This window comes from Ips typographus, linkage group LG12, assembly GCF_016097725.1.
Source record: "Ips typographus isolate SLU linkage group LG12, UJ_Ityp_2.0, whole genome shotgun sequence".
Taxonomy (NCBI): Eukaryota; Metazoa; Arthropoda; class Insecta; order Coleoptera; family Curculionidae; genus Ips; species Ips typographus.
The window spans coordinates 6,837,229-6,850,926 of record NC_138433.1 but is presented as its reverse complement, the minus strand read 5'-3'; the positions used below and the strand labels follow the sequence as shown (position 1 = coordinate 6,850,926).

Sequence of the window (13,698 nt, the reverse complement as noted above, 5' to 3'; positions counted from 1 at the left end):
ATCTCGGTACACTCTAATAGTTGAATGTATCAGAGAAAGAGGTAGATATGAAGAAGAGGTACAAAATGGAGTATATGCAAATCCATATCCAGCAATGCAGTGTTGCAGTTTATTAAGTACATAAGTACTGTTGATGAAACCTATTTATCAACTTTAAGTGAAGACTCGGAAAAAGAAGTAGCTTCAAACTTATGTAGGTACATCACAAAAGGAAAACTTAATAAAACAACGTCCAATTTAATAACCAAGGATATGACAAATGCCCTTGATTTTTTTATTAGCAACAGAAGCAATGTAGGAATTCTTAAAGAAGACATATACGTTTTTGCTAATCCAAGGGCCAAACGATCTCCTGTTTTTAGACCTGATATAGCTTTGAAACGAATTTGCCAGAAAAGAAATTTGGATTATAAGAAGTATCAAGCTACAAAACTGAGAAAACATTTTGCAACTGCTACGTCAAATATGGATCAGACAACTCAAAAACTTGTTTCTGATTTTATGGGTCATAGCTACAATATTCACGAAAACATTTACCAACAGCGTCAAGTTCAAACTGACATTTCTGTAATGGGACGTCTTTTATATGATGCTTCCGGCTTAAATCGCACAAACAATCCTGTAACTATGGAATTAATACCACAAAACGCTTCGAATAGACCGTCATATGGGTCACAAGTGGGCATTGGTCAAGTAATTGCTGACTCTGACGACGACAATAATCAAACCATAGAATTAACATTCCAAAATGCTTCTAACAATACATCGAATGAAGTGATGGCTGACTTTGCTCACCTAAACCGCTCAGTCAATCGTGAAACGAAAAAATTTGCAGCAGAAAAGTGTTGTGATCAAGCACTCAATGACATACATCTTGATCAAGTAGTGAATGATACTTCATCGGAGAATTCAATCAGTTTCCAAACAAATAGAAAAACGGCTTTGAAAGGAACTGCTAAAAGAAAAAGTGAATTTGGTCTAAAAATTAATACCTACAAACAGATACGATACCAAGAAATAACTTCAAGTCGAACTTGGCGTACACCACATAAAGCTCTTTGTCGAAAAGTGTTTCAAAATTACATTCAGACAGAGTCGGTGCCACGATTATCAGTTGTCCAAAAGGAACTACTAGAAAAAAACGTTTCAATAAATAGGACTCCGTTGCAGATTCAATGCTGGATTAGATCGGAGATTGCCAGTAGACAAAAAACAAAAGGTAGCTTTTTTCTAACAATTTGTTACTTCTGTTATGTTAATGGTGCCTTAAATTACAGGAAATCCAAATTTTTCAAGGGGATGGACGACACCTCAAAAAATGAAACTACGGAGTCATTTTGCCAAGTATTAGGCAAGAACTAAATCGACTGGAAAAATGACCTACCCCAGTCAGAATGAATTAGAACTGGCTGTTAGCACTATTCCCGAATTATCTATGAAATCGGCTGCCCTATTGAGAAGTAAGCTTCAACATGAATACTTACATCTGAGTTTAATAGAACAAGGCGTTAACTCTATTCAAGCATAGAGTGAAAAATCATGTGAGACTATTTTTTTCGTGATTTCATTCCTACATATTTGTTTATGTAACGAGGTGAGGTGGTGTTCTTAGGATATCGGTCCTGAGGAGGGCTCGAATAACAGATTAACTTTTCGGAATTTATTTGAGTTCTTCATCAGGGTGCTGCTGGTTTAGTGTTATAAACATATGGCCTTTACGCAACATTAGAGTTTTTTAAAGAGGTTGATTCGAATAAATCAGTTAAAAAAACATTCGTTATAAAAATTTCTAAAAACGTTATAAATCTATCAGACTTAACATTAATTAGAGATACACTACAAATTATTAAATCTTATTATTTAGGTACCCATGTTAATAAGCAAACATGGGTACCTGAATAATAAGTTATAATAATTTGTAATGTGCCTAATTAAGGTTAAGTCTGATAGATTTATAATGTTTTTAAATTTTTTTTTAAACGAATGTAACATGAACAAAGATTGGGTGGCGGACTGTATGTATAATATGATGTCTGATTGACTAGAAACATCCCCTTTGCGTTGTTGTTGTATAACATGTTTATAGTACCCTGATGAAGGAATCAACTAAATTCCGCAAGCTTAGTAGCCTCAAAATTTAACCTTTTATTCGAGGCCTCCTCAGGACTAATACCCTAAGAACACCACCTCTCCTCACTAAGTCGGTCAAGACTTTTTCGTGTTTATGTAACGTTAACCTTGTCTACTTGTAGATGTTTGGTTATTTTTATTTTTTGTCATTAAGTACAATGTGTTTAAATTGCTTTACCATGCTTTGATAATTATTTGTGTTTACTGAAATATTTTATCTATTACCAGCATGGAAGTAATTCATCGCATAACGCATTTGTGTGAGAGACGTAATGAGAGATTTTACCCCAGTAGTGCTGTAACAATTATTGTTGTATTGCACTAGTTTGGTAAAATCTCTCATTACGTAACTCACTGAGAGTTATGTGGTTTTCCGCGCTATATTGTGGCTCAACCCACTCCTAGTCAGCATGCGGAAAACTGGTTGGGAAAATAACTTTTTTGTAGAGCGCAAGTATCTAAAGTAATAGTTTAAAGTAGAAGTCCATTGTCTCGCAGTGGAGGTGTAAGAATACAGGGTGCGGAATAACACACAGTCTTCTCCACTATAAATCTATTAACCCACCAGTTAACGGGGGGGCGCTTGACTAGTTTCGGGCATAGACATGCCCATCATCAGGAGCTAAAAGAATTAAAACGCTCTACAAAGGTGAACTCAAAAATGTGGACAATGGCGAAGGACATACCTTAAAAGCTGCTTAACACATGAGACGCTGTCTTTCTATACAGGGATAGACAGCGAGACCCATTAGTGGAAAAGAATTATCCTAACATTAATCGAAGGCAACTAAACTGTAAAATGGTTGAAAAAGAATTTGGAATATAAAATTAAAGTATAAAGGAGTTTCATTACCTTTTCATGGAGAAAAACACTTAACTACACTAAGTAACTAGTAACATGTTAAAAATTAATAAAGATTATAAAAAATTATAAAAATTAGCCCTCAGGGCAAGGGGACCCCATCCCGTAGGCGCGGGAGCCCCAATCGTACAGGGGAGTGCAGAAATTTTTTCACTATATGTTGCTGAGGGCAGAACAAGGGCAAAATGGACGAAGCAGACCAATTTATTGTAAAAAGTTAATTTGAATGTGCGCATAGGAAAACTTTTAAATTTAAGAGTGGGGAGGCAGGGAGGTGTCAAGAAAGAAGAATTATTGATTAGTAAAAATTGAGAGTTCCGCAACCCACAAGACAAGGCACGAGTGGCTAGCATGGTGGACAGAATGACGGCTGACAAAAGACGGATGGTGATTACAGTAGGAACGGGAGGGGGAAGTTTAGTGTGGTGTAATGAAGAAGGAAAATTACGACAATTAAAACGAGTTAAAAGAATGAAAAATAATAATTTAAAAGCTCAAGGACTTGAAAAATGCTGTAGCAGCGTGGTTAAGTTGGTCATTGAGGCAGGGGTGCTCTCCATCCTTTATTGCTCTGCCAATCTCCAACACCTCCAACAGACTCATAAGGTTGCCCTTATCACATTTTTGAGTTCACCTTTGTAGAGCGTTTTAATTCTTTTAGCTCCTGATGATGGGCAAGTCTATGCCCGAAATTAGTCGAGCGCGCCCCCATTAACTGGTGGGTTAATAGATTTATAGTGGAGAAGACTGTGTGTTATTCCGCACCCTGTATTCTTACACCTCCACTGCGAGACAATGGACTTCTACTTTAAACTTCAAACTGCTGGTCGAGCATTTTTGGTCCGAGAGTTCAAAAAGAGCTTGCTCACGAGGAAGCTCACTCAGCTGGACATTTGGTTCAACTGCGAATGCTTAAGGAGGAACCATTTCCCTTCGCTGCAACACGGATTCTTCTTCCTCCAGGAAAGCCATCTCCCACGCCACAAGAATCTGGATTAAAGAGGAACTGAAGAAGTTGTATTTTAAGCTAAGTAACACCGACCTTAAACTTAAGTGTATCTATTTTAAACTTACCGCCTCATTACACCCCGTTGAATTTGACACTTTGCACCATGCCCTCCTTGATTTTGTGGTTGACATGGGGGACAGAAAGTTTGAGTCTTTACGCTCCAAGCTACCTCAGTTACGTCCTTTGCCTACACCTTCACACAATTCCCCTGCTTTCACTCCCATCCCTAATCCTGATATTTCTCCTTCACAACCCATTTTACCTCCCACACCCACACTCCCTGAAGCATCTCCAGATTCAGTGGAATTTTCCAATGATGTTTTTGTGGGCATTTTCGGTGTCAAAAAGACACCAAGATCGAATTTCTCTTTTCACCCTTGTACTCTCAATCTTTCAAATTGTACTCTTTCTCATGACGACTTAAATATCCTGAACCGTGGCTTAAAATTTAATTTTACTTTTCAACCAAGAATTACAGACTTACATACTCTTTCTGCACATGTAGAAAATGTCATCTCCAGAGCTGTCCCTGAACCATCACAGGGTGCAGTCCGTTCTGCTTGTGCTGTCCAGTTAAACAACTTCCATCATCACCACATGTCTTCCAACAACTCTAGACTAATGAGTGAGGGCAAGGCCTTGTCAACTTTACGAAAAAAGGTTAAAGACAACGACCTTATTGTCACTAAGGCAGATAAAGGTAACTGCGTGGTAGTTCTAAACAGAGCCCAGTACGTTGACAAGGTCTTGACCTTTCTGGACTCTGACTCTTTCACACCCTTACACACTTCACCTTTGGACAAGTTTGTTACAAAATTTAAATCAACCTTAAACAAAACCGCTAAATCTCTAACACCGCTAGGTTTTAACAAGTACAGATTAACCCCACTTAATCCTTCTGTTCCCAAACTTTACGGCCTCCCAAAAATCCATAAACCTAATATCCCAGTTAGACCCGTTGTTTCTTTTTGTGGTTCTCCCTGTCACCACCTCTCCTCTTGGTTGAATGACACCATACTACAAATCACTAAATTTAAAAGTAAATACTCAATTAAAAACTCAGTTGAATTGTGCTCAGAACTCAAGGATATTGTTATTCCTCAATCTGCTGTTATGGTTTTGTTCGACGTTTATAACTTACTCCTAGTATCCCACCTTCCGATTGTATTACCTTTGTCCAAGAGCTGCTCTCCAGTTCCGAAACCATTGATCCTTTTCAAGTTGAGGACTTGTTATCTTTGGTTTCCTTAGTACTTGACCAGAACTTTTTCCAATTTGGTGGTAATTACTATTCCCAGATCAAAGGTTTGGCAATGGGTTCTTGCCTTTCGCCACTTCTGGCTGAGGTCTTTATGACTAAACTTGAAGATTCATTGGAGTCTTACCATTCAATTCACAAAGTCCTCTTTTTTAAACGCTACGTGGATGACATTTTTTGCATCTTCGACGGCACCGCTAGTGATTTGGACGACTTTTTTACATTCATCAACACCCTACACGAGTCTATAACCTTCACCATGGAATTGGAGTCCGATAATTCCCTCCCCTTCCTTGACATACTCTGCACTAAACTTGACAACCACATTGACTTGTCCATTTACCATAAACCTACCAGCACTGATTCCATTATTCCTTTTGATTCCAACCATCCCTTTAACCAAAAAATGGCCGCCCTCAACTGCTTCTTCACCCGCCTGTACAACATCCCAATGTCCCAATCCAATTTCAATAATGAACTATCCTGGGTTAGAACTGTGGCCATCAACAACAAATTTCCCCCCTCCTTAGTCAATAAAACTTACTTCAACCAATTTAAAAAATTTATTAAAAAAAATCTAATAATACAAGAGGACAAAATAACCTCAAAATTCTTCTCTATCCCTTTCCTTGGTGGCATTTCCCTACAATTGAATCTCTTTAGCCTACACAATATCAACATCTGTTTCAAAGTCTCTCACACTTCCGGTCGATTCCTTTGCAACTCTAAAGACCCCACCCCTCTTCTTAACAGATCCGGAGTGTATCAGTTAACTTGCTGTACTCCAAACTGCAATTCCCGTTACGTTGGCCAGACTGGTAGGAAATTCTCCACTAGAATCCATGAACACCTTAGAGAGTTTGATAAGTTCCATAAAAAACCTACTTTGGACGCCACCAACATGAGATCTAATTTCTCCCGCCACCTTCACTTCAACAACCATACCTTCACTACCGAAGAGGGCTTTAAATCCTTACATTTTTGTGATAAGGGCAACCTTATGAGTCTGCTGGAGGTGTTGGAGATTGGCAGGGCAATAGAGGATGGAGAGCACCCCTGCCTCAATGACCAGCTTAACCACGCTGCTACAGCATTTTTCAAGTCCTTGACCTTTTAAATTATTATTTTTCATTCTTTTAACTCGTTTTAATAGTCGTAATTTTCCTTCTTCATCACACCACACTAAACTTCCCCTTCCCCTTCCTACTGTAATCACCATCCGTCTTTTGTCAGCCGTCATTCTGTCCACCATGCTAGCCACTCTAGTGATTTTACACCTGTCAGGTGTCAACTTGATGAATGCGGATTCTTGCTCTGCGGGTCACGGCGTGCCTTGTCTTGTGGGTTGCAGAACTCTCAATTTTTATTTTTATTAATCAATAATTCTTCTTTCTTGAAACCTCCCTCCCTCCCCACTCTTAAGTTTAACAGTTTTCCTATGCGCACATTCAAATTAACTTTTTTCAATAAATTGGTCTGCTTTGTCCATTTTGCCCTTGTTCTGCCCTCAGCAACATATAGTGAAAATTTCTGCACTCCCCTGTACGATTGGGGCTCCCGCGCCTACGGTATGGCGTCCCCCTGCCCTGCGGGCTTATTTTTATAATTTTTATTAAATTTTTTAACATGTTACTAGTTACTAAGTGTAGTTAAGTGTTTTTTCTCCATGATAAGGTAATGAAACTCTTTTATACTTTAATTTTATATTCCAAATTCTTTTTCAACCATTTTACAGTTTAGTTGCCTTCCATTAATGTTTAGGATAATTCTTTGCCACTAATGGGTCTCGCTGTCTATCCCTTTATAGAAAGACAGCGTCTAATGTGTTAAGCAGCTTTTAAGGTATGTCCTTCGCCATTGTCCACATTTTTGAGTGCACCTTTAGGCCCAAAACATAACGAAAGCAGGTTGCCGGTTTCCGATTTCCGGCGCCGGCAACCAGCTGCTGGAAAACCTGCTAGGGTACGTACAGCGAACGCCGGCACCCGCGTGCTGGCTGGTGCGTTGAAGTGCACCATAGCATCACTGTCACTCTCTATTTATGTCTTCCGGTTCATCAGATGATGAAGCGTTAATAAACAATCCGTTCTTGAAATTGATAAAAAATAAAAGAAAGTTCGGCGTGCATCCTATAAATAAAGAACGATCGGCGTATGGTGAATATCACCATCTATTTCCTCAGTTGAAGGAACATGAGGACCGTTTGTTCGCATATATGCGTATGGGGCTTGAAACATTTACCTATATTCGGAATAAAATTCAGCACAGATTGGTAAAAGCGTGGAACAACTGGCATCAACAACCGATTTTGGGAGAGGAAAGACTTGTTATTACTTTAAGGTAAGTGACAAAAATATATTTTAATTATTTGAAAACTGAAAATATACGTAAGTATACAGAGTATTCAGAGATACTATAGGTACAGCGTTAGCTTACATATGTAAGTTAAGTACATATGTAATCTAACTTTGTACCTATAGCTAAACTAAGCAATAAGCTAAGTAAGCAATTATTTAAAGATTAGTAAAATCATTGTTCAAAAAGGCGGAATAGTGTAGAATATGATTTGATTCTGAAGGTTGTCTTGAAGAAGACGAAGAATAATGTAAGCTGGAGCTGGGTGATGAGTCCACCGGGTTATTATATGCAAATTCTTCAACAGCGTTCTGTACCCGCGCTCTGAACGCCAATTTTCTCCAAAGAGCTATTTTTTGAACATGTAGAAGCAAACTTTAAAAAAAAAGCAAATCTTCGTCTTCTTCTTTTGGCTTCTGATACTTTTCTTTCAAGCACTCTAGCTTCTGCTTCTCAATATTTATCATTGCTGCATTCCAGAGATCCGCTTGTGAGCTTTTGCGAACTCGTTTGCTAGCAGTAGATTCTGATTGTTTTTCATGGTTGTCATGTATGTCGGTTGCATCAGAGTCCTCATGCTCAACTTCACGTTCAGTGTTCGCTGCCTCTCGTTCGTTGCTTCCTACTTCCTGTTCAGTGCTGGCTGCTTCAGGAACTGTATTTTCCTCCGCAGATAGTTGATCTGAAGATTCATCATCCCGGCTATCACTAGACTTGGAACAGGGCCCTTTTGAAACTCTTGGCTTAACAGTTCTTTTCAGGAATGACAATGCATGGAAATAAGGCCATCTAGAAGTATTTGTCGAAGTTGCTGCGTCTCGGGAATGTGCAGGAACAATTTTTCCCAATTCTACCGAATATTGGTCTCTTAAGTACTTCCACTTCTTTTTCAGTACGTCTTCTGTAAATACAAGTCACAATCAGTCTACCTACCTATCTACCTAAAACGTATTACACTTTTAATTTTATGAAAAAAATAATAAAATATTTTATGAGTCGCCCCGCAATTTTAACAATGATTTTTAACAATTATTAACAATGATTTTAATTATGTGAACATAAGTAATCCGATTCTTTTGGTTACAGGTACTTGGCAACAGGATGTTCTTTCAAAACTCTTGCTTTTTCTTTTCAAATGGGTGCTTCTACTGTTGGAAATATTGTAACAGAAACAGTACTGGTACTTTACGAAGAACTTCAGCCTGTTTATATGCCAGTACCCACAGAAGTCAATTTCAATGAAATAGCCAACGATTTTTATAAAACATGGAATTTTCCAAATGTAGTTGGTGCCATTGATGTCAAGCACGTCCGCATAAACTGCCCGAAAAACAGCGGTTCAATGTTTTTCAATTACAAAAAAATACTTTTCGGTAGTTCTACAAGCTGTTGTCGATGCAAACTATCGTTTTATAACTATTGATATCGGAGGTTATGGCAAACAAAGCGATGGAGGTACCTTTCAGGCTTCCAGTTTTTATAAAGCTTTGATGACAAAACAAGTGAAAATTCCCGGACCAGCATTCTTACCAGGAACGAATATTAAAGCACCGCATGTATTTCTTGGAGATGAAGCTTACCCCCTTCTAGATTTTCTTTTAAAACCATATGGAGGACAAAGCTTACCAATAGCTGAAGAGTGTTTTAATAGTCGCCTGTCAAGGGCCAGAAAAATAGTTGAATGTACTTTTGGAATGTTGAACTCCAAGTGGCGTATCCTAACCAAGCTAATTAAAAATAAAGTGGACACTGCGATAATATAATAAAATGTGTGTGCGTCCTGCACAACACCATTTTAGCAAGAGAAGGGTTAGAGCATCATCTAACTGACGTGGAAATAGTTCAAATAAGAAATCCAAGAGGAGTTACAGGAAGGCCTGCAAATACTGCAGCAATTGCCAGGGAAACATTTAAAACTTATTTTATGAATAATCCCTTGAACTATATGTAAACAATTAAACAATGTGTAAGAATAAGTGCAAGTATTTGGCTTCAATAACAAATATTGTACACCTACCCTCTACACCTCAAAAAAAAGTTTCTTACCGTCAAAACCCATTTCTTTCGCTACCCGTTTCCAACACTTTGCCACTACCACGCGGTTGCTGTGGTTTTTCTTGGTTTTGTCCCAAATCGGCGTTTCTTTAAATACCTCTGCAATCAGTTTTTCGCAATCCATCCTCAAAAGTAAATAGAACTACTTCCAGCTTTGCCTGCTCGCTGGTAATTGAAAATACAATCTGCTCAAACTGCACGCGCGTGTTGTCGGCTCCGACAAGTCGGAACCTGCTTTTGTTATGTGCATATACATTTGACAACAAGTGACATTACTAGCGCCGGTCGGCGCCGATAACCGGTAAGCCGGCAACCTGCTTTCGTTATGTTTTGGGCCTTATATAGCGTTTTAATTCTTTTAGCTCCTGATGATGGGCATGTCTATGCCCGAAACTAGTCCACCGCGCCCCTATTAACTGGTGGGTTAATAAATTTATAGTGGAGAAGACTGTGTGTTATTCCGCACACTGTAATTCTTATAAGCTAGTACTTACAAGAACATTAGTAACAGACATTGAGGATGAAAATCGTCAAAACCAACTCATTGAATATCATCATAATAAAAGTCATCGTGGTATTAATGAAGGTTTAATGACCCTAAAAACTCTATTACTGGCGAAACATAAAATTAGATCTGACAACTTATGTGAATAATTGTGAAATTTGTCAACAAACGAAATACGACATCCACCGAAAATTAATTTCAGTATTTCTCCTACACCTTCACAACCTTTTGAGAGCATTCACATGGACGTATTCCAAATTAATAGTGTCAAGTTTCTCACAATTATTGATGTCTTTTCGCGTTATGCACAAGCTTATGAACTCCAACCAGCTTGCACCGCTACAATTGTGTTAGATAATCTTGCAACTTTTATCAGTCACCATGGCCTACCTCAACAAATAACATGTGACAATGGTACGGAATTTAAAACCTCCTTGTTGAGTCCTTGCTCTTAGAATTTTGCAAACTTCACAAAATTAAATTACACTTTACAACAGCTGGTAATTCCAACAGTAATAGTCCAGTTGAGAGATTACATTCAACTCTCATTGAATTATATCGCATCTTAAAACTTAAAAATTCCTAATAATAGGATATAATTCATCAATTCATAGTGTTACTAAACAGAAACCTTTCGATGTAATTAATGGACGTATTAACGCTTTAGATCCCTTTGATTTAACAGACGAAATAATCGTTAATAAATATATTAATGACAGAAAAGAAAGACTGAAAACTATATATCAGAAAATCTATGACCTTTCTTTAGAAACGAAAACACGAACAATTGAAAAACATAATAAAAACCGTGAAACTCCACCTGAGTTTAGTGAAAATCAAAAAGTATTTGTTACTGACAAATCAGCTCAAAGAATTAAAGATAAACCTCGAAGGAAAAAGCATTTTGTCGATCACGATATTGGTAACAAAGTAATAACTAAAGACAAGAAGGTTATTCACAAATCACAAATTCAAAAACCTAGACTTTTTTCTGTTCCACAGGAAAATGAACCTGATGGTGCCATTCCTTCTTGTAGTTACACCGTTTGTGACACCGACTCATCTGACTGATGACGACCTCAAAACCATTCCATTAAAAGCACCTCTCCTTCCTTTTAATCTAGGAAATGCTAAGATCATAAACACCAAACATACTTTTTCTACATTTTGTAAAATTTTCAGCATTCATTTCCCAAATGGAAAATCTAGGATGCTTTTATGATTTTGTAAAGAATTTGCCTAATCTAACAAGTTTTCAATCATCACAACATACATACCATACTAACGTCATTAATTTGCTTAATCATGCAAAGTTTTTAATCGTAGAAGCTAGAAATAAGTTTAATAACATACGACCACATAATCGTAATAAACGTGGACTGATCAATGTAGTTAAAAAAGTTTCAAAGTGGCTTTTTGGTACCCTCGATTCTGATGATGCTGACAAATATGATAAAGGTGTTTCAGAATTGCACTATCAGAAAACTACATTACAAAAAGAACTTTCCTTTCAAATTTCATTAACAAAACCAAAACAGCTGATTGATAACTACAATAATTCAATAACAATTTTGTACAACAATCAAGCTCTAATTAAGACACATATTAAAACGTTTGAAAATCTAGTAAACAAAACGTTAATTGACACAACTACTCTACTAAGAATTCAAAATACCAATCCTTCAAATAATCTTTAGTAGTCAAAACTTAATAACATTTTTGGATAACTTGGAAAATGCAATTATGTTTGCACAACTTAATGTTTTTTTTACATAGTAGTATAATTTCATACCATGAATTGGATATCATCCTTAAAGATTTGACAAAACTTTATGGTAATGATAAACTATTAACATTAAGTAATATTCAGTACTATTATAAACTGTCTGCTCTCCAAGTAACCTTTTCCAAAAATAAAATAATTTTTCCAATTCACTTTCCAATATTTCTCAAAGAATCCTTTGAAATGTTTCACCTTTTACCTATACCAATGAACAATTCCATCATTGTACCCCACTCACCCTACATGGTAAATGGAGCCGATTCTGCCGAATATGAAGAAGACGCCTGTCCGATGATCGAAAACACCTACATCTGTAAAAATCACCTGGAAACTCAGAGAGATGATTGTGCTGTTCAACTTATCAGACACGCCAATATTGGAAAATGTGAAGTGACACCAGTACGAGTAACTGACGCCATAATTCAATCAATAACAAATGAATACGTTTTGGCAATACCAACAAATAGTCCACTTAAAGTTCACAAGTTATGCCAAGCTAAAGAGATTGTGTTTTTAAACCATCCTAATTTGGTCAAAATTCTAAGAAACTGTGGGATAAGCATCTTAGATAACCAGTTTTGGAATAAAGAGGACATAATTCCAGGAAATCCATTTATTCTTCCTCAAATGGAGTTTTCCTTAAACTACTCTGTTGCCCTTAAGCTGAAGCCTTTGGAACTGACGTCATTAAATTTAAAAGATATCAAGAGTCTTAGTGAAAGTAGATACTACGCAGACTTTCTAGACGAAGAAAACATTCATCCAGTGGTTTGGAGCTTTTCAACATCTTTCCTGATGGTAACCCTTGCCATGCTTTTGATGTTTGAAGTCTGGAAGTTCTACCAATTCAACAAGACGAAGCGTCAGCCAACCGGTCATTCCACCACCGAGAGGGATGTTCCTGAAAACAACATGGTACCTATAGTTCACATCCAAGTTAGGGAAATAAAAGATTTTAAAAAACGGATTTCGTATTTTCAAACTTATAATTTGAAGGTACTGACTGTAAATATACAGAAATTGATCACATAGTTCTAGACTTTTCTGTATACAGCCAGTACAGTAGTGTCTAGAAACATACTAGGTGATGATAATCCAATTATCTCCAGTTTGGATGTCACTGAAACTTCGGAGCATAAACTTGATGTTTGTTCTTCTAGGGATCAAACGAACAATGATGATAGTAGCCTACTTGTCGGAGAGGGTACAACGCAAGTTAGTATTACTAAACCGAACGAATCTGCAACAAGATTGTTTGATTCTGCTAAAGTTACGAGTAGTAGTAGGCCAAAAAAAGTGGGCTCCTGTAAATCAAAACGTACAATCACGTCCGCAGACAAGACAGAAGGTACGTTAAATGAGTTAAAAAGAAAGAAAATGCTACAACAGATTGAAATTCTACAAAAGGAGAGTTATTTAAAATCATTAGAAATTTTAAAGCTGGAACGAGAGCTAGCTTTTCTTCTCACCTATATTATTGACGTTCAAGAGGCAAACCTACCAAAGATTTGTAAGTTTTGTAATAAAACAATAATTTGGAGGAGACAACAATCTTTTGATTAGCAATTTACATCACTGTGATTATTTATAATCTGTTTCTAAAATAGTTTAATAAATCTTGTTGCATTAACAAGAATTGGGCCAACATTTTTTATCTCCTTATTGTCTTTTATTTCCTTAAGTGAAGAACTGTTTTGCCTAATCACTATCCATTTCAATTAATATGTATATTACTCCACAC

General features: G+C 37.1%; 1 long non-coding RNA gene across 1 annotated transcript; it reads right to left on the bottom strand.

Annotated features, from left to right (window-relative positions):
• Positions 1–5,808: 5,808 nt before the first annotated feature.
• On the bottom strand, positions 5,809–6,660 carry LOC145736577 (uncharacterized). Its single transcript, XR_014180017.1, has 2 exons — positions 5,962–6,660; positions 5,809–5,902 (listed from the first exon to the last, which is right to left on the bottom strand). It is a non-coding gene; the product is annotated as an uncharacterized LOC145736577 (long non-coding RNA).
• Between the last annotated feature and the right edge of the window lie 7,038 nt (positions 6,661–13,698).